General features: G+C 39.8%; 1 protein-coding gene across 10 annotated transcripts in view; it reads left to right on the top strand.

Annotated features, from left to right (window-relative positions):
* LRRC4C (leucine rich repeat containing 4C) overlaps positions 1-25,203 on the top strand; it is an 834,219-nt gene that overhangs the window by 660,289 nt on the left and 148,727 nt on the right. For all 10 annotated transcript variants that reach the window (XM_081155249.1, XM_081155240.1, XM_081155239.1 and 7 more), the window contains one exon: positions 11,476-11,573. The gene's annotated coding sequence lies outside the window, so the exon portion shown is untranslated. The remainder of the gene's footprint in view (positions 1-11,475; positions 11,574-25,203) is intronic.

The raw sequence follows: 25,203 nt of genomic DNA, 5'->3' as shown, positions 1-25,203 counted from the left end.
CCACACCCTTCGTGATATAATATAAATACATGCAAAGTAAACCTTCTGGCACTGACACAGGTCACATCCTGACTCCTGTGTTCATGGTAATGGTTTCAGAACCTAAAAAAGGCGGAACACAGGAAGCAAGAACTGTCCATCATGAGGCACTATGTAAAACCTTTCCATTCAGAAAGGCCCTGGATTTCCTGTTTGTTTATTTTTAAGTTAGTATAAATTATGTCTTATTATGAATGAAAAATATACAGTTACCTAGTTATTTTAAAAGTTATAAGTACATAGGCTTTGGGGGATCAACTAGATAGGGGTCAGCTAACTAACAATTCTTAAAGATTATTGATAATAGCCAGGTGAACAATTTCAGTGATTTCCAGTGGCCAAATCACTGGTAACCTGTTTGCTGTTGTTTTTGTTGTTGTTTTGACTCCCATAATTTTGCTTGGGATATGGGATGTAGAAGGACTTTGAATCTTTGAATTACATGTCACTAACATGGAGTCTTTTGGATGTCTTGGGTCTGAAAAGGGGTATGATTCTTTCAAAATTGGGGGGAGAGGAAAAGTAGGTTCACTGTTGATTCCAAGGGGCTGTGACAGCCACGAAATAATCACCATTTAGGAAAAGGGCTGTAATACTGACGAGTGAACCCTGAGTGTTAGAATTTTGGACAAAGATCTCAGATTAGGCTTTTCTGAGTTAAAGCTGGTGATCTGTAGCAGAGAATATAATGACATTTAAAAAAAAAAAATGAAGGAAGGAATGAAAGAAAGGAGGGAGGGAAGGAGGGAAGAAGAAAGAGAGAGAAAAATAAATAAAGTGAAAATTTGACATAGATAACCTCAGTTATGTTTATGTTACATTATACCTCACTCTCTGCTGACTGACTGGTTTGCTGATATGTGTGTAGATGTGTATTTTCAATCCATGCACAGATGCAGAGGGCCAACTGCATGCGTTGCTCGATGCCAGTTTATGTGAGACTTCAACATCCACAGATTTTGGTATCCGCAGGTGGTCTTTGAACCAACTCCCCATGGATACATAGGGGCAACTGAACTTAGCCTAACACCCACATTTTTCTAAGGTCAACTGTATATATTTATCTGGTGACTTCGGTATGTCTCTTAATGCTTTGTTCATTACGGTGCTAATAATTGCTGGATTCTTGCAAGTAACCACACAACAATTACGAGCACACACTCCCAATGAGATAGCATGTAGAAAGCATAATAAAATGTAATTACCTTCCTCCTCTGCGCACGCTTGGTGGTGTATTACTGTGAGACACTGATATAAGCTGCTCTTAAAATGTTTTATTACATCCTCAACTTATTTTCCTGAACCCCAGCCCACTGTCCTTGTGGATAACGGCACCCAGTGGCACGCTTTGCTTGACAGTGTCTTCTGAAACCATTATTAGAGGTTTCGCTGAAGCGTTTCGACTGTGTCTTTGGTAATAAGCAAGCGTTCCCAGTAGATACAAACTTAATATTTAGAAATCGTGTAACAGTCTTACCCAAAAAACTTTTAAAAGCATGATAGGTGCCCCTCAATATAAAACGGAATGGGCTCCCAGTGGCATTCTCTCTGCACAGACTAAAACAGAAAGAGCACAAATTCCAGGATAGATTTTTCCGTAGTGAGCACTAAGCTTGTAGTAATCACATCAGCTAAGCAAGGTTTCCCCCTTAGTTTATTTTATAATTATATACATAGACATATATACGTTGTGTGTATATAATTAAATAATATGCATGGATACATAATGATGAATCATCAGAATAATTCTATTTACCTACTAAAAACAAATGAGCTCAAGGAGTAAGGGTTTCCTTGTATGTTGTTCTATTTTAGCCAATGGAAGACGTTATAAACAAATTGTCCTAAAGGTGGGATATTTTCATGGGCTTCTCTCTATATATCTAATTTCATTTTAATACTCAGAATTTCTCACATAGTTGGGTTCCCTTAGATACTAGCATGTCCATTGTCCACCTATTTAAACAGTCATCTCTAAATCCATTTCAAGGAATAAGTAGTCATAAGTGATCAACATGATCCCTGTTTTTAAATAACCTGTAATTTCTTATGGAGAGAGAAATGTAAACAAGTGCTAATGATATGGTCTCAAAACAGGCTTAATGAAAATATATGTGGAAGGTGTGATGAAACAAAGGAAGAAGGGTATTCAGTTTTGTTTATCAGCTGGAAGAAAATGATGATGGTGCTAAAATTTGAAAAACAACTAGGGAGTGTCGAGGTGGACACAGCAGAACACTCAAGTCCATGAAGAATCATAGGAGAGATGATGCATTAAAGGAATTAGACACGCTTCAGGCTTGTAAGGCTGCAAAATAAAAGTGATAAGGTGTTGGGGGCTGAGATCCAGAAAAGGAAGAAAATTATAAAGCAAAATCACATACTTTAATTCACACAAGTGTTGATGGCAGACACAGGTAAAACTGCTTGTCATGGGTTGAATTGTGTTTTCCAAAAACACACCTTGAGGTCCTGAACCACGGTAGCTCTGAACATGGCACTCTTGTTGCTTTTGTTTTTGGTGTCATATCAAAAAAATTATTTCCAAGGCCAATGTCAAAAAACGTTTTCCTACATGTTCTTCTAAGGGTATTCTGGTTTTGGTTGTTATTGAAGTAAAAACTTTTAAGTCTAATATATTTCAAGTTAACTTTTGTGATTGGTGTAAGATAGGAGTCTAATCTCACTCTTTGCATGTAAATATCTAGTTTTGCTAACACCATTTATTACAAAGACACTTTTCCCCATTGAGTATTCATGGCTTCTAATGTGTCTATTTTTATGCCAGTATCATACTGTTTTGATTACTGTAGCTTTTAAATATAGTTAAAAGTCAAGAAGTGTGATGCCTTCAGTTTTGTTTTTCTTTCTCAAGATTGCTTTGACTATTTGGGGTCTCTTGTGGTTCTATACTTATTTTAGGATTTTTTTCAGTGAAAAATGCTATTAGAATTTTATAGAAATTGCATTGAATATATAGATGGCTCTAGATCTAGTATATGTCTAGGGTATTAGTATATATCAAATACAGACATTTTAACACATGAATCCTTCTCATTTATGAATATGTGACATCTTTCCATTTATTTGATTTTTCCCCTCAATTTCATTCATCCATGTCTTATCATTTTCAGTTTACAGATTATTTAACTCCTTGATTAAATTTATTTCCTAAGCATTTTATTGTTTTTAATGCTATTTAAATGAGACTTTTAAAAATTTCTTTTTGGGGTATTTTATTGTTATTCAACTTATTTTTGTAGGTCAATTTTGTATCCTGCAACTTCACGGAATTCATTTATTAGTTCTAACAGGTCTTTGGTGGAATCCAGAGGATATTCTATATATAAACCATGCCATCTGCAAACAAAGACAATTTTACTTTTTCCTGTCCAATTTGGGAGACTTTTATTCCTTTTAATTGCCTAATTGTTCTGGCTAAGGACATCTAGAGCTAGGATGCATGGAAGTGACAACAGTGGGCATCCTTGGCTTGTGTTTGATCATAGAAGAAACGTTTTCAGCTTCTTACCACTGAGTAGAATGTTAGCTGCGGGCTTCTCGTATACGGCCTTTGTTATGGTGAGCTATGCTCTTTCTATACGTAACTTGGTTAGAACTTTGATCATAAAATGGTATTCGATTTTTAAAACTTTTTTTGCGTCTATTCAGAGATCATATGATTTGTATCCTTCATTCTGTTAATATGGTGATCGCGTATATTGATTTCTGTATGTAGAATCACCCTTGCATCCCAGGGATAGCTCCTGCTTGTACATGGTGTATGACCCTTTTAATGTGCTGTTGAATTTGTTTTGCTAGAATTTTGTTGAGATTTTTTTTTCAGCTATCTTCACCAGGGATATTGGGCTGTAATTTTTATTTTCTTGTAATGTCCTTATGTGCCTTTGTTATCTGTGTACTGCTGGGACACAAAATGGGTTTTGGATTGTTCCCTCCTTTTCAGTTTTTTAGACAAGTCTGAGAAAGATTTGCATTAACTCTTTTGTGTTTGGTAGAATTCACCAATGAAGCTATTTGGTCCCAGGCTTTTTTGTTGTTGTTGGGAGGTTTTTAATTACTGTTTCAATTTCCTTAATCATTACTGGACATGTTCAGATTTTCTATTTTTTTTAAATATATCTTTATTGATTTCAGAGAGAGGAAAGAAGAGGGAGAGAGAGAGATAGAAACATCAATGATGAGAGAGTCATTGATCCGCTGCAGCCCGCAACCCTGGCATGTGCCCTGACCGGGAATCGAACCCTGATCACCTGGATCCTAGGTCGATGCTTAGCCACTGAGCCACGCCCGGCTGGGCCAGATTTTCTATTTTTTGATGCTGAGTCTTAATACATTGTATCCAAAAAGTTATCCATGTTTTTTCTAGGTTATCCATTTGTTGGCATATAATTGTTCATAGTATCTTCTTATGATCCTTTGTATTTCTGTAATATCAGTTGTAATGTCTCCCACCATGTCTCCTGGCAGACTACACTGGTCTCTGACAATGGGTGGAGGGATTGGAGCCTAGTGGAGGGTCCTGGATCTCCAGGGGCATGGACAGGAGTGTCTCCTGCTGGCAGCCTGGTGGACTGTGGCTGTGAGGAAGTTCTATTCGTGTATAGGGTCTCTTCAGGATCTCTGGGAGTTCAAATGGGAGGTTCTCTAGCCTGATCCCTGTGCTAGCTGTCCAGCTCATGTAACCACAGTTGGGCAGGGCCTGATGCCTAGTATATGGCCCTTTCAGGATCTCTGGGGATTCAGACAGGAGTGTCTCCTGCAGGGTCACTGTATCAGCAACAATGATCGTGAACTATAGCTGGGACAGACAGAAGCTCAATTACAGGGCCCTTTCCAAAGGACCAAATTTGGTGGGCTTACCTCCAGGTAATCCCTCACTGTGGCCAAGAAGTGTAGAAGTTGGTTTCTGGGCCACTTCAGGGTCCGTAGCTGAAACCCAAGTCTGTATGTGTATTATCTGATGCCCAGGTGGGTGTGTTTACTTCCAAGCTCTGGGCATATGGTGCTGGTGACGGGCTCAAAGACAGACCCTTGGAGCACGGCTCATATGATGTGGGTTTGGCTCACAGCACTGGTCCAGCGGCTCCCCTCATCTAGTTTACATTAACCATGTGCACTGGCATTTCAGCTCTGCACCTTCATGCTGCTAGCCAGTCAATACACTGTGGGGCTCTGTTCTCCCCTGACTTCGCTGCATGGCTAGCTTGCCCAAGGAAAACAAAGTTTAATTAAATCTTAATGCTGCACCAGGCTCTTGCAGAACCGTTATTTTCACATCCTTGTGCTATTAGCAGAATATGTAATGAGAACGTACGGGCTAACGAGTCAGCCCTAATTACAAAAAGCAGCATTTTGTCACTGGCTCTATCTCCTGTCACTAAGCTTAGTTTCTGGCTCACCATAGAAGTCTCATTTTTCCTTGAAAATAGAAATACTTGTGGCAGTATTTGTTATTATCAAATTATGGAAGTAGCATCATACAAAACTTAAAAGAGATTGACATATCTAAATAAAAAGATGCAGCGTTTCATGCAGATAGGTTTGGGAGTTATTCCCTGTCAGCTGCTATTACCTGTTACCCCTTCACATTCATGAACCGTCTAAGTTAAAACTGCTAGTGTCCCGAGCATTCCCAAAGCTGGGTAACCCGCACAGTATTCCTTATTTGAAATGATATCATTTCTCTCCTGCTTTTAATTTATGACAGAAGTAATCATCACGGTTATCAGTCTATGGGGGCAAAATAAACAAAAAAGTGATACCACCCAGAAATCCTTGAAATTACTAATTTTTCTAACCTGGACATAAATCCTTAGGCAGTGTCCTGTACCTCAGTGGTTAAATGTTGATCCAATGCGAGTTAATAGGTGACTATTACTGCCTGCCTTAGAGAAGTACAAGAGAAAATAGGATTCTACGGTTTGATATATACATGTGACTTGTCAACTGCTTTAGTTGTCTCCAGCAGCTCAAGGCAAATAAAAAACAAAATCACAACACATCGACTTCTTGTACTGTATCATTGAATAATGAGAATGTATTATTTCTGGCAACTCACCCCTTGCTTTCTTAACCATTTTCAGTACAAAGAATAGTAATGATATGCTCTGTTTATTTTGTGATAAAAAACAAACAGCCTAGAATATGACATGGATACCAAGCTTCTGATTTCCATGTGAAATAGAAGAGTTTAAAGTGGCTCCATAGTATTAACTCCACTTTCCATGATCATTCATAAAAACACTGCAGCACAGCATGTTGAGAAGTCTCTTTTCAAAGCTACACAGGCCATGGAAAAGTAAAATAGAAAATTTGGGTGTAAATGTCCTCCTTTTAGTTCTTCCTATGTAAACAAAATTCTTCTAAAAGGTATGTGAAAATATTTCAGGTTGAATAGTCTATAAACGTAGCCAGTGTCTATATTACATGCTCACTAACAAGTGTAAAGATCATGAAATTATTTATATATAATGATTGATCCCAATCTTTAAAAAAAAAAAAGTCTCAATTACATTCACAATTACATATTGGAAGTAAAAAATAAAAATGAAATCTGATTTTCTAAGCAATGTAAAGTTTTCATAGATGAAGCATAAAAATAAATGACTTTATTTTTTAATTGTTAATTTTTGCAATAGTTCCAGAGTCCATATAGAGTGTAGTGAAGTCAGTTTCTGAATTGTACTTGAGATTTTGTTTGTTTGTTGGTGTTTAATACTAAATATCTGAGAGATGTACTAGCAAAGAGTTACGTAACACTCATCTCTAAGACCTGGCCTGGTGTATGGCTAATCTATAATAAATGTTTATGAAACACACCTCTGACTGACAGACTGACAGGTGGACTGACTCACTGACTAAATCAATGACTGTGAAAACATAGTTATGCACTGAACTAGGAGCCAAGAATTATAGTGAAGGTCCACAGCTTTTGATGGATATTACCTTTTTAATGATGGCAGATAAAGATAGAAGCCCTTTCCATGATCATTCATTTGCTACAAGATAACAGGAAAGTTCAACAAATTTGCAATACATCTGAGACACTGAGACTTCCCTTTTCGACATTCCTCTTTATGAATGGAGACATGGCCTCCCTATGTGAACAAGGCATGTCACATGACCACAGAGGACATGCACCCTCCACATAGTAGTCCCTGTTGAAAGCCCGCTTCTGGGAATCAGTAGACTTCTGTGTGGATCCATGGAGAAGGCCACACTTTGCTAGAGGCACCCCCTGGCAGTAAGACTGAACTTCAGCCCTTCTGTGGAGTATGAGATCCCTGAAGTAGAATCTGGGTAGTTTTAACACAGTTCTGTGTCCATAGCAGGTGCCCTAGACATATTTGTCGGCTAAGATTAATGGGATAAAATGGCATAAGCGCTCATGCTAGAGCATTCCCAGGCCTAACAACCATCTGTGGCAACCTGCCCTTCAGGGAAAATGTGTGCGGTTACTGGAAGCGTTTTGTGTCTCTGGTGGGTAGAGCCAACTTCACTCCCTGGTGATGTCAATACGGCAACTTTCACCAGCCTGAAAATCCTCTGGCACTAAAAACACATGAATTCTGGAAGCTGTCTATGAGACTGAGAAGGTGAGTCAATAGACTCTGTTCCAAGTTGGCAAGAAGAGACATAGTCCTAAACATCTGAAGCTCCGTAATTCCCATTGAGCTTCTCATTCCCTTAAATGTTAATGTAAATTTAAAACACGTTTCATTGATCTGGAACTATTTCTGTATGCGTATTGCATAACTGAGCTCTCTAACAACGGAATCCAAATGGACGTCCCTTCACAACTACGTACGGTTAAGGGCAAAGTGAGACGCTCACCTTCTCTCTTTCTGTCCTGGAAAATTCTTGGTTTGAGTTAAAGGTCAAGCTGTGAGAACCTAGGAGAACCTCTGCTTTTGAGCACAATTCTATTATATAGTATTGAGCAGAAAGACCAATTTCTGAATCTACTCTTTCAGAGTATTGCACGTATAATTTCAAATTTGTATAGAGATTATGTCTTTCCCATTTCACTGATGGGAATCCTGAAGTCCCTATTACCCAGCTGATGATCTCTGTCTATTCTGATAGTTTCAGCCAGAATCTCCTTTCATTGGGATTTATTTATTTATTTATTCATTCATTTAGAACTTATTAGGGTGACATTGCTTATTAAAATTATATAGGCTTCAGGTGTACAATTCTGTAAAGCATCATCTGTATATTGTATTATGTGTTCACCACCCCAGGTCAAGTCTCCTTCCGTCACTACTTATCCCATTGTACTCTCTTCTACCTCTCCCCCCCCCCCTTTTTCTCTGGTGATCACCATACTGTTATCTGTCTATGAGTTGTTTATATTTGCTTAACCTCTTCACCTTTTACACTCAGTATAACCACCCCCGACAGTTGTCAGTCTGTCTGTGTTTCTATTTTGTTCATGAGTTTATTTTGTTCATAAGATTCCACATATAAGTGAAATTATATGGTGCTTGTCTTTCTCTGACTGGCTTATTTCACTTAGCATAATACTCTCCAGGTCCATCCCCGCTGTCACAAAGGGTAAGATTTCCTTCTATTTTGGGGGCAGAGTAATATTCCATTGTATAAATGTACCACAGCTCCTTAGTCCACTCATTTCCTGATGGGCACTTGGGCTGCTTCAAATTTTTGCCTATTGTAAATAATGCTTCAATGAACATAGGGGTGCGTATATTCTTTTGAATTAGTGCTCCAGTTTTTTCAGATATATTGCCAGAAATGGGATGACTGGGTCATAGGCAGTTGCATTTTTAATTTTTTGAGGTAATTCCATACTGCTTTCTACAGTAGCTGCACCAGTCTGCATTCCCACCAACAGTGTACCAGGAAGGGTTCCCTTTTCCCCACATCCTGGACAACATTTGTTGTGTGCTAATTTAGTGATGATAGCCGTTCTGACAGGAATTTACATTTTCTTATATTTCCTAATTTAAAATGAAAACAGTTTTCAAAGGATGTTTTATTGTGTTGGGCTTAAATAAAAGAAATTGTGGTGATGACAATAATGACGATGAGATTTTGTATAAGCTTACTCACTTTGTGCCATATCCTGATGCAAAGTCTTTTATAAAAAGCTTTCACTTAATTCCCAAAGCAGCAAGTGGGTGGAGGGGGGTTGCTCTCATTACCCCATCTTACAGACAAGGAAACAGCCCCATGGAAAGCTTGAGCCACTTTTCTAAAGTTCTCCAATCAGAAAGTGATGTTGCTGAGCCTGGGACTCAGGATGGTCTGGCTCTGACGTCTTTTTCATAGACAATGTGATCTCCAAGTCTTAAACCACACAATGCAACTAACATATGCAAGCCTATGGTAGTGAATTTCTTTTTACGACATGCACTAAACAGACAAATGAGGATTTGATGCTACTATTGAGAAGCTGGGCAGGTGGGTGGAATCCAGAAATCTGTTTCTAGTACCTGAACACCTATAATCTTATTTCCTCCCTCTACACACCGAAAAATGTGAACTAATTGATTAGTGAGGCCTCCTCCAGCCCCACGTTCTGTGAATCTGTATAATGACTTGATTCACTTTGTTCCATTCACCAAGCCCACTGCTGGCTTTTCTCTTCACAACCGCCTACCATGGTGCTCCTTCACACCTTGCCTCTGCTCCTGCAGCAGCCACCTCGCTCAGCTCTCACAAAGTTAGCATCCTGCTAGCAACCCATGCCTTTGAAACATGTTAGATACCAGGCAAAACAACTCAGGCTAGAAGCTGGAAAAAAGCAGCATTTTGTTCCCCTGAACATAGAAATGAAATAGAAAAATATAATCTTGTAGAGAAATCAGACAAGGCCTTCGTATATCAAAGGATGAATGGTAACCAATGCATTCAGAAGCTCTGATAAACATAAGCCTGAGAGAACTTACTGAAATTGAATATTTACTGGCCCAGGTGTGGCCAACAGACTTTGCAGTGCTGGGATGTACAGCAAAGCCAGACGGGGCACAGGCTCTGCGATCACACACACTGCTCGCTCTGCACAACTGATTCATGCCTCACTATTGTCACCAATAAAAGGAGAATCATGGTTCAAAATTCTCGTAGGGTGATTATCAAGCTTAAAAAGAGTATAAACAGTTTACTCCCAGGTTAAAAATAGAATACAGGCTTAAATTCGTTTCTGTTATTCTGATAACAGCAACAAAAAATTCTCATGTGTTTTAAAATTATTTTCTCGTGAGTAGTAATTTCAGCTATAACTCTGTTCTCAGTTTTAGAATTCTGAAAGACAATTACATGTAACACACCAATCAGATATAACCATTTCACCCAGAAATATTTTCCCCTCTTGGAAAGTCCCTGAGAGGGATAAAAAAGTCATGATTGAATGCCAAATTCCATAATCTATTTTACAAGCTGCCTACAGTATCCCCAGTTCTTTCAGAATTCCAACTTCTTCCCTTCTACCTTAGCAGAAAAAGGGTGGTAGCTGAAGCACCGGTCACCAGGCCACAAAGGATTAGAAATCCTGTGAGTTAAAAATCAAACTCCACTCAGCTTCATGAAATACACGCAGTCGATTTTTTCAAATCAGTAGGTGAACCTGAAAGCAATTGATTGCAGTCATCTCAGTGCAATTTACCAAGGAACTAATTGCTCATCAGAGATAGAAGCCAGTAATTGTGCTCATATAATAAATTTATGTTTAAAAATAGGCTTTATTTAAACGAGAGTTTTGTTACCACAAATTCTTCCTGACCATGTTACCTATACCAAACCATATCCTTAGAAGGGAAATTATCACAGAATTTGAAAGATGGAAGGGGCCTCAGTGGCAATTTTGGACAAAACCCTTAATTTTATATGTGGAGTGATTAAGACTCAGCCAGGTTTGGACACTTGTCCAAAATCGCCTGGCTAATTACAGTGGAGTTATAAGTGGAATCCAGGTCTGGTTCTCACTCCAGTGCCTGTGCTTACTTCTTGCCTTGTTGCTGTATTCACCTGAGAAATCTAGAAATTATAATGTATGTAATCCAGTCTTATATGTCCATCTCGGGTTGAAACAAACTGATTATTATCTGTACTTGTGTTGCTTTGAGCTCCTGAAAGAGGGATGAGGTGAGCGTAAAAAGTCTCTCAAACATGTACGAAAACTTATTTATAGGTAAAACGTTTCTCAGTTGAAATACATATGACACATTTCAATAATACAGCTCAATGAACAAAAATGGATAAACGACGTGTCTGTATATACATATATATTGATGTCTATCTATATTAGAAAGATAAATATTGCCCTATTGTCTAATTTCAAATCACTAAATTCTCCTGGGGGAGTGTGGCAGGTAGCAATGTCTAACCCCAATTTGTTTTTATTTATATAATAGGGTTTGAAAATATGGTATTTGTGTTGTCTTATTCCAGGTGTAAAAGAAACATCCTCTCCAGAAATCCAGAACACTCTTCTAACTGCATCGGGCTTCCTCAGGAGGTTCAGGACCTACTGGAGACACATCGATAAGGTAAGTCCTGAGTACCACTCATCTCCTTTCTTGGGGCTTCCATTCCTGTTGCCCAAGTTCAGAGAAAAAAAAAGTGAGGTTTAATAAGTCAAAACAACAGACAAATGGAGAGCCAGATACCACTTTTATTCAGGATACAGTTAAATCTGAGGGTATTGTTTCAGTGTGTGGCCAAAAAAAATAAGCTTCATGAGATTAACCCCAGCATTAGGCAGACTTGCCCGTCCCATCTGGGCAGCTGCTGGCTTTCCCGACACTGCACCTGCCCTGTAAGGCTTCAGTGGGTGCAGCGGGTTGGGATGTATTTCTAAACAGCCCGCCCCCAAGATGAAGGTGAGGGGAAGAGAATGGGTTAAACTACAGCCGACAAAGCCTTGTTCCCAAGCTCACCAATCAAAAAATAACTCTGACGACCAAGGAGAGGAGAGAATAAAAGGGGGGGGGGGAGCCCAGCACAGCAATAGAATGGAGTGTCCTTCACATGGGAAAAAATAGCCACAGGGAGTAAGCATTCTTTCCTAAGGCTGCTGAAGTGTAGGAGTGCCTGCCAACAGGAAGGCTCTGTAGAAGCTGCATCGGGATTTTCTTAACCTAGTAGCACACTGAGAGGATTCCCTGGGGTGGTGGAGGCAGCCACCGCATTGGGACATTTCCTGCTTTAAGACATAAGCTGGATTCCAGGCAGAACTTTTACCAGCTGCCTGTTACAAGTTACGTATTTTCAGAGTCACAATGAACATGTTGTCTGTATTGTCATAGAGCAGATGACTATATGGTAGACCACTAGTGTTTGTGATTTTAGCTGTTTTTTAGAAGCCATTAGATATAGTAATTTTTTCTTTTTATTGAATTTATAATTTAATAAAATTATATAGGTTTCAGGTGTACAGTTCTATAACACATCATTTGTATATTGTATTATGTGTTCACCACCCCAAGTCAAGTCTCCTTCTATCACCATTTATCCCCCTTACATCCTCTTCTACCTCCCCCAGCCCCCTTTCCCTCTGTCAGTCACCATACCATTGTCTGTGTCTATGAGTTTTTGCATGGATGGACCTGGAGAGTATTATGCTAAGTGAAATAAGCCAGTCAGAGAAAGACAAGTACCACATGATTCCACTCATATGTGGAATCTAATGAACAAAATAAACTAACAAACAAAATAGAAACTGACTCATAGAAAACAGATTGGCAGCTGTCAGAGGGGAGGGTGTAGGGTGCAAGTCTGGGTGAAAAAGGTGAAGGGATTAGGAAAAAAACACAATCTCATAGATATAGTGACTTTTAACTCTCAGGCATGCTATTAAATTATTCTGTAAAGAAGTTGTAGAGGGAATAATTTATCTAGGTAGTAAGTGAGCTTAGCTAACTCTTCAGTGTACTTGTCTCAAAGGGTACTTGTAATTTAATAAATCATCTCTGTCACTTGGATTTCTTTCTTGGCAAAAATAAAACCAAGGAAACAAACTTATTAAAAATATAGAAAAAAAGAATCCTAATCTTAAAAAAAGTAAAATAATAGACTTGGTACAGAACTATGAACCAAGCCAAGCATCTGTAGATGGCTGGGGTGGCATAACCCACTTAATATTTTCAACTGAATGATGCCTCTAGAATCAATGAACCCTGTGCCTTTCATATCTGTGTCTCATCATCTGAGATTCAAGGTCATGCAAGAAAAAAATTTGATTTATTTTAGTCATTTGATTTGGTCAAGTATTGGTGATTTGCTCTCCCCTTGATTATACTGAAGTAGCAAAGGAAAAAATAAAATGAATTGAGAAATTTTGTCTTCTGTAATGGAAGGGTAATCGTCTGGATTCACCACTCCACCATGAGTACATATGGGGAAGAATCACTCATCAGCAATGAGACAGGGCTACCATCAGAAAGGAGGGGTCTGCATTTGATGTTGTTTGATACTTAGTACCATGTTCTTTATATGGTATATCACCTATTAACACTGAGTAATCCACAAAAATGTGCGGACTACAGTGACATTTAGAAAGTTGATTATTAGCAAAGGTCTCTTGACTATATCCTTAAAGAAATGTCAAGGTACTACTAAGTGGATCAATTTTTTAAAATTGACACTCAAATCTTATACTTCTGCAAGTTATTATGTTAGCTTGAAAGTGTGATTAAATCTATAAAGGTCCTGATCTCATCTTGTGTTCACTTGGAAAGAAAGAGACTATTCCTTGTCACTGAACTTCTGCCCCTGCCTGGAATGTGGACTTTCAGGTGATTAAAACTGGAGCCTGATTCCCCCTATCTATTCCATTCACATATGGAATGGAAACACTTTCAATTTAAACTATTATTCTAGCTACATTTAACCCCCAAACAGCACAGTGTTGTAATCTTGGTAATGAGTGCCTAAAACTGTGCTTGAACTAATGAAATCATGCAAGAGGAAATGGAAGGGAAAGTAAAGTCCTTAGGAGGTGATCTCAGGAAGGAGATGTCGAGTGCACCAAAAACATTTCAGTGCCTAGAGACATGGGGAAGGGTTTGGGAGTCAGGAAATAGGACCACAAATGCACAAATTGGGGAACTTGCTTGGAATGTCTACTGTTGTCAGTGAAATATGAATTAGAGAGAAATGGGACAAGCATGTGATCTGTTTTCAGCTCTAGAGTTTGGATCATGGCTTTCTTCTGCTATGATGACAGACTAGGTATCCAGCTACAATTAGATCCTGGGGAAAGTAAAACCCATCCAGTAAAGAGAAATCAACTAGTCCCCACATGCAAAACATTATACTGAAAGAGAGAAGAGGTATAGTAAGGAAATAGAAAGACTGGGACCTCCCTGGGGAACCAAACCTAAAAGTCGTTCATAAAATAGAGACTTTTAAAGAGAAATAAAGTGGCCCCATGTCAGTAGGGCTTCCTGGTCTAGGAAGACACCAGCACAAATCCTAATTTAGGACCCTTATTTAAGACCTCAGAATTCCTCCAGATTAAGATCAACCAAAGATGTGCTCATTGTTGATATTTAGCAAATACTTCTTGAATAAATGATTGAATGGATAATTAGATTAATCATGAATATGAGCCTATTTTCCCAAATATGCATGCTTGCCTTTCTATTTCACAACAAGTCAATGACAGTTTGTCTCTTTTCCCATATCTTCAAAACCTTTATAATATATCTCTTAGCATATTAAGAAATCAAAATAAAAGATAAAGAAGTAACGCAGGTAACAAGAGAAAGATATACTCACCCCTGATAGATCTAAAGAATTTATCTCAGAAGTTTAGAGCTATCTGGTTTTTGGGCACCAACAAATCACAGCATCATAAAGTAAGATCATAGAGGAAGCATTCTAACTTTAATTGTGTTTTACATTTTATAAAATTTCTAATCATATTTAGAATCAGCTAGTAAAATGAATGGAGAACAGGTTCTATAGGAATGTTTGAATATTGAGGGAAATTTTCCAAGAACCTTTTGCAAAAACATATTAAGATCTTAGGGGAGATCAGAATGTCAACACTCCTCTGATTAACTTTTGCAGCTCTTCGCTTCTTCGTGTATAAGCGATGCCATGCAGATTTTTGTTCCAATTGGAATTGTTATCCTAATAAGAATTGGCTCTATCAGTACTTAAGGTTATTTCTGACTTCTTGCTAAAGGGACTGAGAAGTATTGCCTTGTGAGGGGTGATTAAATGAACAGAGAAACAGAATGGAACAAGTAAGGTTCCAAACAGCCTTGTTGGGTCTGTGGCTCGTATATAAAAAGCAGACATCTACATGGCTAAATCGCAGTAGCTGTTCCTTTGTGATTGACATTTCTATTTAGGAACAGATAGAGTTCCACTTATTTCCGGAAATATATCTATAAATTAGATCCCCCAGTGTCTGAAATGAGATTGGTAATTTCAAGTGAAACAATATGATTGCCCCAGTCTACAGAGAACTAAAGGGACATTTGCTATTATCACATCCATGGGAATTTTTGATAAAAAATATATATAGCTTTTTCCAGTCTGGGTTGTCTCTGAAATGGAGCTATATTGGTAGTGACTGAAATAGTTATTAGATCTGATTCATAGAGTTCTTGGTAATAGAAAAAACATGCCCACATCCCCATGACTCAGGCCCTGGTTAACAAACCTTTATACCATAAATCGGATATGGCTCCAGTCAGGGGTGTCTCCAGCCCTGTGGGATGCTTCCTCCTTGCTCTTTAAATTAAAAATTGAATTAAAACACCCAGGAGTGGCAAGAGTGTAAAGAAAGAGCATTTTTACAAACTGCTATTGAGAAAGTAACTTCATGTAACCTTTTTGGAAACCAATATAGTGTGTTATAAAAAAAAATCTTTCCAATGTGCCTGCTGGCCCCCTGATCTAATATTTCCTTTACTAAGATTTATCTTAAAGAAATAAGTAGACAAATGAATGAAGATATATGCATGTGGGTAATCACTGGAGCATTGTTAACAGTTGCAATTTATGAGAAAAAACCTAAATACCTAAAAATAAAGGACTTGCTATCATAGGGCCTATTGGTGTAATAACACACTCTAGTCATTCGTAATGACGCTGCTGCTCTGAGTGTACACGTGCGGAAATATATTCACAGCACGTTATTAATTTAAAAACCTAATTGTAGAAAATTAGGTACATGAGACATCAATAATTTATATATTGCTTATATTATGCATTTATATGGGTAGAAAATATCTGAGTAATGGAATTTGGGCTTATTCTTTCTCTATATATATTTTTTAAAACAAGAAATAAATAGACATGTCATATCTCTTGCCTGTCATTATAAGTCTTAGAACTGAAGGGCTGGGACTTCTAACTATGGTAGAAAGTGCGAGGGAGGGGCACAACACTGACATAAATTAAACCTGTTGGTCATTTCTAAATAGGACTGAAGAGGAAGAATGGAAGATATAATTTTCAATCCCAGGGCTAGGGGTTGAAAAGAGACATTGAAGATGTTTTAAAGGGGAAGACAATTAAATATTTGCTGCTCAGCAACAGAGTAAAGCCAAGGTTACTTCTGGTGTGGTTAGTGTTTGGGGCTCAGGGAAAGGAGGGCGTGAGTTTCACAGTGACTACAGTGACAGACTCACAGCTCTGCAGTCCTGTAATGTGCAAAAGAGAGGGCTTAGGGAGGGTATAGATGTGTAACTGCAGACACCTCCTTGTACAACTCAGAGGCCTTGAGCCGTTGTACGACTACTCTCAAGGCTTTGGAAGCAACTAAATACTGAAGGCAGTGCCCTTCGAGCTAAGTCCCCTCCCCTTTCATCCAGATTTTTTTAAGGTCTGTCAGAGACTTTATTACTTATTTATTTATGTGTTTTTCAATTACAGTTGACATTAAATATTAGATTTGTTTCAGCTGTGCAGCATAGTGGTTAGACATGTATGTAACTTACGAATTGATCCCCCACAAGACCTGCACCCACCTAACACCAGGCAGTTATTACAGAATTATTGTCTGTGCTCCCTGGGCTGCACTTTACACCCTGTGACTATTCTGTAACTACAAATGTGTACTTCTTAATCCCCTTACCCTTTGTCATCCAGCCACCCAACCCCCCTCCCATCTGGCAAGCATCAGTTTGTTCTCTGTACCCATGAGCATGTTTCTGCTTTGTTTGCTCACTTCTTTTGGTTTTTAGCTCCCAGGTTATTGACTTCACTCCTTCTCCTAGAATATTGGAACTACCCCCCATGCTGCATTTATGGAACAGTGTATGTCCCTGGGGTAAGGAATGGGTCCTTGGCATGCAAGGCTAACACAGAGGCAGCCCTGTAGCTCTAGGTTCCCTGGAAATTGCTTTTTACTTAGCATTCTGAGATGCATCCGTGTGAATGCCCTGAAAGCTTAGAAATCTGTCTTTTTTAAGAGGTTTGGAATTGGCTTGTTTGTGGAGAAGTCTACTTATCATCACTATTATCATAAAAATAATGGCAGGTAACAGTAAAGGAGGAAGAACTTCCTATGCATGTGATTGGGCCTAAGCCTCTTCCCATGAATTATCTCCGTGAATCCTCACAGCACCCCTTCTATCTTCACTTCGGAGATAAAGACACTGAAGGCGGAAGGAGTTAAGTAACTAGTTTGAGGTCATTCACAGAGGAAGGAGGTGGGTACGGGATTAAAATCTGCACAGTATGATTGAAATCTTTAGCGTGGGTGGCTCTTCTGACTCCCTGTGAATCAGAGTACATTCTAATGTTTATTTATGATGAACTATTGTTTAAAGTAACTATGATAATTTTAAAAGACTGACATCAGACATAATCAAAAAAAAAACCTCACAGGACTCAGAGTTTCAATTTCTCAGGTTTTTTTAATAACACAAGAGGGGCGTGAGTGAGTTAGAACTCTGTTCATCTTTAGTTGTCTTCTTTCGCCCTAACCCAAGGAACACTCCATGGTAAATGACAAGATATGAATGAACTCCGTAGCTGGAAAAGGGAAAGGCGTCCAAAAGAACATATCATCCTATTGTGGCATCACATCAGAAAGGAGAAAAGCCCTCTATAAGTACAGCATGTTGTCTTTGGCACATGCGACCATTTGGAAAGCAGGTGAAATGAAAATTACGTGCTAAGTGATTTCAGCTGAGGATGCCTCAGCATAAAACACCCGAGAAAGCAAGCTATTTGCAGCTCTATCGTACATGATCTTGTTTTCTCTGTGTGCGAGACGTCCCTTCAGGATTGGCCCTGAGCACTGAGCGCTCGCTCACTCGTTCAGTAAATGCTTACTGAACGGGGCAGCCCACCACAGGGCTGGGCACCGGGGCCACCCAGGTGAACAAATGTTCCCTTCAGAGGAGGGAAGCTAGGACACACCCTGGGAGCCTAATATCTTAATGGAATAGGGCAGAGAGGAGAGGCACAGGTGCACATCAACATACAGATACATAGGCTGGCCCCACGCGCACATGCTCGCGCCAGCCGCGGGGAGGGAATATCAGTCACACCGAGACTTGCACAGAGCGCCTGGGTGGCCTCCGCCTCAACGGCAGGGGATGTCATGGGTGAGTAGAGTTTTGAAAAGTTTGGGTAAAAATGACAGAATAAAATATGGTGGCACAGAATACAGAAGGCATTTTCTATTTTGGCTGAGATAATGACACAGAGGACCTGAGGAGGTCTCAGTTTCTTTAAGGAATACAGTTTGGATGAGGTCAGGCGAACTCTTTAGTGAAGGATTCAATATCAGAATCGATGTGTATGTTTTTCAGAATATTTCTAAGTAGGGTCTAAATGGATTCTTTATAATCCACTGTCTTTGCATGTGCATATGTAATGACTGCACTCAGTTCTAATAAATAAATAAAAATAAACCAAAATCCTTTTTCAAGATTTGGCTTTAGATTAAACTGGGTTAAAGACAGTGCTGCTTAATACTTTTAAACTGAAAACAATGTTGCTCACTTCTCTTGTCTTTAAGTCCTTTATAAAAGGGGGGTTATTGAGTCAGTGCATGTAAAAAAATAATACACTATCTGGCATATAGTACACGCTCATTAAATGTAAGTAAGGTAGGCTATTACCAGGAATGCCTCTTTACTGTTACATTAAGGAGAATATAGCATGAAAGTCATGCACACACTGACTGATACACTGTAATATGAGATTGGGTTTTTGCTTCAACCAAATGAATTTATTGAGATATTACCCTCTCCTAGAAATCACAGCCAGCCATGTGAACTAGTCATAAATAGTGCAGAACCCTACCGGCCAGGGTGTCAGCGCCTACTAGGACCCATTTTCAACTAACCGCAATGGCTTAGCTGGGGGTCCTGAATTGTTTTTCATTTCTCTTTCAATTCCTAAGAAAACAGGGATCTCTAAAACAGTCTTTGGTCAACAGAAAATATTTCAAAATGCCCCTAGCACAATGTACTATTGAAGCATTTTTGTACTTTAAAAATATGTTCCTGTTGATAAACTACTTTTACCTTCATGAGCATATGCCTCTCACAATAGGCTGGTGAGGTCAGCCCAGGCTGTAAGGGAGGAATGAAGAGATGTTTGGAGGAAAGTGACATTTCAGGGAGTTTAGTGGCCTGCTAGTGCTTACAGGGCTGGTGAGAAGCGGGGGTTTCTTCCGCATTAGTTTGCCTCTGTGTAGAGTGGATGAGGCACCTGTTTACCTTGAATCCCAGGCAGGGGCAGCCCTGGGAAGAATATGCTTCCTTCAAACCACCCGTTCCCTTCTCTAGTCCAACATAACTCCCTGCTGCTTCTGGTGTGCTGGACAGCCACGGAGATCACACCACTGCCCCTTCCTTCTCCCTTGCCTACAAAAATAGTCTATCCCACAGTGATAATAACTGGAGTAAAACGTAGTCTATCCAGTATATCCACACAAGGGAATATTATTTGGCAATACAAAAGAATGAAATACCGGCATGGCCTATGACATGGATCGACCTTGGAAACGTTATGCCTAGTAAAAAAAATCAGACACAAAAGATCACACATGGAGTGATTTCATGTACAGGGAATGTTGAATATGAATATGACATGGGTATAGTTTTATATCAATTTGAATGCAGATAGCAGTTCTATCGAAACAGAAAGTAGATCAGCAGTGGCCTAAAGCAGGGCAAGGAGGACGGGGAATGACCACGGATGGGGAGGGCGTCTCCTTTTGAGCTGGCAGAATATTCTAGAACAGGACTGTGGTGGTGGCTGGTTACACAGCTGGGACTATACTAAAAGCCACTGGTGTGTACACTTCAGTGAGTGAATTGCATGGCATGTGGATTATATCTCAAGAAAACTGTTAAAAAATAAAGATAGGAATGGCAAAAATTATGTTTGCATGTGACAAATAATTCACATACATTAACTTTGCCTATATTAATTTTGCATATTTATTTATCCCTGAAAACAACCCTCTGAGGTTGGTCCTATTTTTACTCTATTCTTTAATACGAGCAAACTGAGAAAGAAAAGTCAATATTCTCTTCCTTCCTCTTAAAAGGATCACTGTCATCACACTGGGCCCACCTAGATAATCCGGATAATCTCTCCACCCCAACATCGTGAGTCATTGACACCTGCAAGGTCCCATTTACCACATAAAGTGACATAAGGTGACATATCCACAGGTTTTGGGGATTAGGCTGTGGACATCTCTGGGGGGCATATTCAGCCTAAAAGAGTCACCATGGTATTAAGTGGTAATGTTGAGTCTTTAATCCATGTTTACCAAATAGGAGACCACAGTCTGTTCTACTTTGTCACAACTGTATCATAGAACAGTGGCTGTGTATAAGCTTGTCTAGATTTTAAACCCTTAGAGAGCAGGAAACTTCACCTACGATAGCAAATAAGTGTGTGTGCAGGGGGTGGAAGGGTGCTTTTTCTAAGATGACTTGTAGAGCAGGGGGAAAATGTTCAGTGTCACATGTAACCTGAATTATTTCCCACTGGCAGTTGCCTCCTAGGCCCTCCCTCTCGGTTAATAAAGCAATAATGTAGATGCGTTTGTTTCTCCTTTATTTGATAAATTCTGTTTCTAGCGGAAGAATACAGATGCCATCAATAGGCAAATCACTTAATAGTTTTCAAATGACAACTACAATTCTTTCTCAGCTGTTTCTACACGTGCAAAGACAAGCAGAGAACTAAGGCAGTGGCATGAATAATTTACACAACAAACCTCCCTTGGCTCAATTATCTGATTATCCCAACAAGCATCTGGATAGAAGTTTAATTTTTTATCCTCTAACGTTTTTTAATTTACTTGAACATCCATAGGCATTGCCTTTTAATGTCATTTATTACTTTTGTGTCCTACATTCAATTTTACAAAAATTTAATGAGCAACTAATATATGCCAGAAGCTGTGCTCATTTCTGTGATAGCTAAAAAGACAGAGCACAAGAGAATCTCATTCTCATGGAGCTTTTGGTCCCAACATGAGAGATGGTACAATTACACCGATAAGTATACAATATGGCAGAATGTAAAGGTCATGACTGAAGTACAAAAATTATAGTAAAGTATTTAGAGAGAGAGATATTAATCAGTTGGAAAGAATTACAGGGAACTTCTGGTTAGAGCAATGTTCTGGAGGACGGGTAAGAGTTCACAAGGCAGAGGGAGGGTGAGACCTAGGATGACACTTGGCAGCCACAAGTCCTCTGGTCATGCTGGGGAACAGGTCCCAAGAACTAAGGGCTTATGTACACCCAGCATGTAAAATATCTAATTTATTCATCCCAGTACTCTAACTGGTAGTGTTCTGCATGTTTGTGGTGAGGGGATAATTAGGCAATGCCCAGAGATACTGTTTTCAAAATGGGGTGGGAGGGATACAGGGGGAGGGAAAGGGAGAAGGGATACTGCCATCTAGTGGGTAGAAGCCTGGCATGCTGATAAACATCCTGCAATGCATAGAGCATGCCCCCAAACAAAGAACTTCCTGACCCCAAATGCCAACTGTGCCACAGTTAAGAAACCCTGCAATAGCACGATGGGGTTTTCATATGATTTCTCTTCTGTTACAGATAAGGAAATGTGGGTCTTTTGAGGTTATAGATTTTGCCTGGCATCATTAAATAGTAAATGTCAGAGCAAGGTTGGGGCCCCATTATGGAAAGTGAGGCGTGGGGATATAATCAGTGGGATTCTCTGAGAGTGGGCCTGTCCATCTTAGGAGCTGTAGCTAAGTGATGATGCATGTCCAGGGCTTGGTACAGTGCCTGAGACACACACAGTAAGCTCTCAGCAGATGTCCCTCGCTGCTTGGAAGGGCACCTGGTGTTTCCAGCCATGTGTCAGCTGTGAGCGGGGCCGCTGGAGGAGGGAGAGGCCAGGGGCTGGGAGACGGCCTGGGACTGGGCCGGAGTGTTCAGGGCCTGAGCTGGAGTGAAAGCATGTGGGGTGTCCAGAAAGGGACATGCACAAAATGTTGCCCACAGAGGAGCCACTGGCCCTGCGAGTGGATGAAGAAGGTGTGGGGGGTGTCCAGGGGAGTTCTGGAGATGATTCTGGTTTGGAGCACGAGGAACTGATTTTCACCTCGCTACCGTGACGTGAACGGCGGCCACGCTCCATGCCAGGACTCATTATATGACCTCAAAACAGACCAACTGAGACCCAGGAAGGTAAAGCAGTTCAAGGTCGCATGGCATTTTAGGATTTCTTTAGAAGTTTAGGGAGAAGAAAAGTTTGGCCTTCTTAAAGATCAATAACTAAATATAAGAAAGATAAGAGGAAAATGGCATTTTCCTTGATATGCTTCCTAAAACAGTGTTAACATTCATTTAGCTATGTATTTGTATAGACGAAAGTAACTTTAGCCTCTAGCCAGGCACGGTGGCTGAGTGAGATGCCAAGGAATACTTTCCCAAAGAGTGTGGATCTGTGGGGTTTTTGGGGGGTTTTTTTTTGGTTACATTTGCTGCATTATTAAGGGATAAAAAAAAAATCACCTGGCTGGGCAGCTACCAAGACGTGGAAGGGAAGAAAGGACACATGATAACTGAAAGCTGAGTGCAGTAAATTTATTAATCATAGAAAATAGCACTAATCCTTACCAAGTGCTCATCAGGTGCCACCATCTGTGTTATTTCATGTGCATTATTTCATTTCAGTACTCATAACTGTATGGGATAGATGTGACCAGTGGTTGATAAGGTCTTGGAGGCTTAGAGAGGTTGAGTGACTTTCCCAGGGTCACAAAGCTAGGAGGGAGTGGAGACAATATTCAACCCTCAGGTATTAGACCCAAGTGTCCAAGTTTCACACGACATTTGTATGCGTGGCTAAAAGTTACTACACGAATTCTTCTTTTTTTGGTACTTGACAAAATATCAGTAAGACTGGGTACACAGTCATCATTTAATTAAGCCCGACCTAAGGCTGACTACAGAACAGCATGCCTCCTTCTCAACTCTCAACTTTTACTTTTTCTCAATGCTGTGGTTGGCTTCCAAATCTAAATCCTACCCTTTTAGCTCTCCCGTTAAGAATCGGAATTCAGCATCTTCTCTGTGAATTCTGAGTAGATAACACAGCCATGAACGAGAAGGGCAGTGTCCCTGCTCTCAGGAACAACACATTCATGCAGAGGCAGACAACTCCACAAATTAAAAAAAAAGACAAGCAGATAAGTGTTGTACACAAAATTAAAATATGGTGATGGGATAAGCTCTGGGCTGCGTCAGCTGCTTGGACATGATGGCCTGTCTTAGAAGATCTAAAAGATCAGTTCCTGCAAAGGGAGGAAATGCGCCATCCATAGGGAACTGCTGTTGCTAAGACTCTATTGTCACACAGAAATAAGGCTCGGTTGGCTGGAGAAGCTAAGGTGCAGGGGCAGATGATGTAAGAGAAGGGTAAAGGATGGCTGAGAGGAGGTAATGCCAGGAGAAGTAGGATTTCCTAAGTCAACATAAGGAATTTTCTTGTATTTCTGGTACAACAAGATGCCTTTGGGTGGATCATATCCCCTCTCTCCCCCAGACTGCTATTCAAACGGTTAGCATTTGGGGTATAAAAAAATAAAACAAAATACATAATTTTGCCTTGGTTTTATCAGTTAATATTTCATATGAATATGGGAGGCTAGAGATCCCCCAAACTCTTTCCCTAGCTTCATTTGTCTCTGAAAGGCACATTTACGACACCTCAATCAATCAGTGGGTGCCATTAATCTGCATAGCGTGTTACAAGAAGCTGTCTTCTTGATTTTCCTTCTTTTTCTGTTCTTCTCAGGAAATTAATTCATGTCATTTCCATTTGAAATCCTGTGGCATTTGACTGCACAGGCACTTAGAGGCACCCTCCTATGGCCTGAAGCTTAGTTGCGTGGCGCTGCTTGTCGGCAGCACCTAAGGAAAATAATCTGGACCCCGGGCCCGTGGGTCTGGGTGGGGGTCCTCCAAAGTAGTTGACTTTGGTGAGCGGTGCTAGCAATTTGGTTTTTAATATTTTCTCGATGTTGCATTTTGCTGTGAAAGGAGTGTTGGAGCAGATGTTTGTAAGATGCCACCCATCAATTTCATTTTAGAATATTGCTCTCTACAAAGGCTGCACTTGGAGACTTCAGGAGCGTCTTCTGCAGCCTAGTCTGAGACAGCGGATTTGTTCTATGAAAGGTTGAGTAAGGTCAGTCACACCATTCTGTTGATCTTCAGGAAAGCACTTATCCAGGCAGACGCAGTCTGATAAAAGTGTCAAATTTAAGAGTCCAAAGGGCCCCTCAAACACCATCACATCAGGCCAGCAGGTCCCAGATGAAACACCTTGCATGTCATTAAGATGAATACACGTACATGGCTCCACAGCACTTCCAAATTTTTATTGTGCCAGATGTCCACATTTTAAATCATTACTAAATAAAAAAGGAGTTATAGTTGTAAAAGTGTAGGAAATAACTGATCACAAACTGAAGATTTTTACTTGTTTTTTCAATGAACGACTAGGACAAAGCCACTACATTGTCCTTACTCATCTCACACGAGAGGTAAAAGGAGCAGAATTGAGAATAGAAAGAGTAAGAAAATGCAATGGCCTTTGTACGTAGCTGCTAAAATGAATAAGAACAGTAACAAAACCGTTGAAGGATCATTAATAAGAATTAAAGTAAGAAATCAAATTTCAGCATGTGTGGGACCT

Source organism: Miniopterus schreibersii (assembly GCF_964146895.1).
Source record: "Miniopterus schreibersii genome assembly, chromosome: 12".
NCBI lineage: Eukaryota > Metazoa > Chordata > Mammalia > Chiroptera > Miniopteridae > Miniopterus > Miniopterus schreibersii.
This window is presented reverse-complemented; position numbering and strand designations above follow the sequence as displayed.